A 1,146-nucleotide genomic window follows, 5' to 3' on the forward strand; every position below is an offset into this window, starting at 1 on the left:
ATATGGATCCGACGAAGATTGGCTGTGCCAATACCTATATATATATACATCAATCAGAAAGAACCATTCAGTCAGAAAGAGTCAGATTATGCGGCTTGTTGGATAGGCGGTGTGAAGGTAGGACTATATCCTATGAGTGCAGAGGGATCAGGGGGAGGACAGGGAAAGGACGAACAAGAAAAACCACAATGGGATCCCCTAACATGTTTGCCGCCTCCATATCCCACTCCTCCCCACTGACGGCCGTGAGTAGCCTCCACAACCAGCCCACGGCCCCAGAACTAACCCCAAACACCTGAAAAAGAGACGAACTCTGAGGTAAAAGACGTGGAACCTAGAGGGCCCAGAATTACACGATCTACCACACGTAAAGGAGGGGCAGAAACAAAGGAAAAGGAAAAATTATACCCTTTAAGGGAGGTCCCGATTGGGGAGGGTGAAATTGCGTATGTGAACGCTCCCTTAACCAGTAGCGAAGTTAGGATCTTTAAGAAAGAAATGAAAAGTTTAATAGAGGATCCAGTCGGACTGGCCGAACAATTTGATCAATTCCTAGGACCCAATTTATATACCTGGGGAGAACGGATGGCAATTCTAGGAACCCTATTTTCGGGGGAAGGACGAGGTATGATTAGGAGGGCGGCCTTACAGGAGTGGGAAAAAAGGCACCCAGCGGGACTAAACGTAGTCCCGGCAGATCAGAAATTCCCGAATGCCGATCCTCACTGGGACAATAATGATAGACACGACAGAGCATCAATGCGGGATCTGAGGGAAATGGTAATATTGGGAATTAAAGAGGCAGCACCCAGATCGCAAAACTTTGCTAAAGCCTTCGACGTATGACAGGAGAAGGATCAAACTCCTTCTACATTTCTTCAAAGGCTCAAGGAGGCCACAAGGAAGTATTCGGGGATGGATCCCGATGATCCGGTAGCTCAGGGACTCTTAAAGGTCCAGTTTGTAACTAAACCGTGGCCAGACATACAAAAGAAATTACAGAAAATAGATGGATGGAGTGAGAGACAGATATAGGAATTACTACGAGAGGCACAGAAGGTATATGTAAAAAGGGAGGACGAGAAGCAGAAACAAAAAGCAAAAGAATGATGGTCGCCGCCATTAAAGAAGTGACAAAGAAAGAGG

The sequence above is a fragment of the Stegostoma tigrinum genome, unplaced genomic scaffold (assembly GCF_030684315.1).
Source record: "Stegostoma tigrinum isolate sSteTig4 unplaced genomic scaffold, sSteTig4.hap1 scaffold_57, whole genome shotgun sequence".
Taxonomy (NCBI): domain Eukaryota; kingdom Metazoa; phylum Chordata; class Chondrichthyes; order Orectolobiformes; family Stegostomatidae; genus Stegostoma; species Stegostoma tigrinum.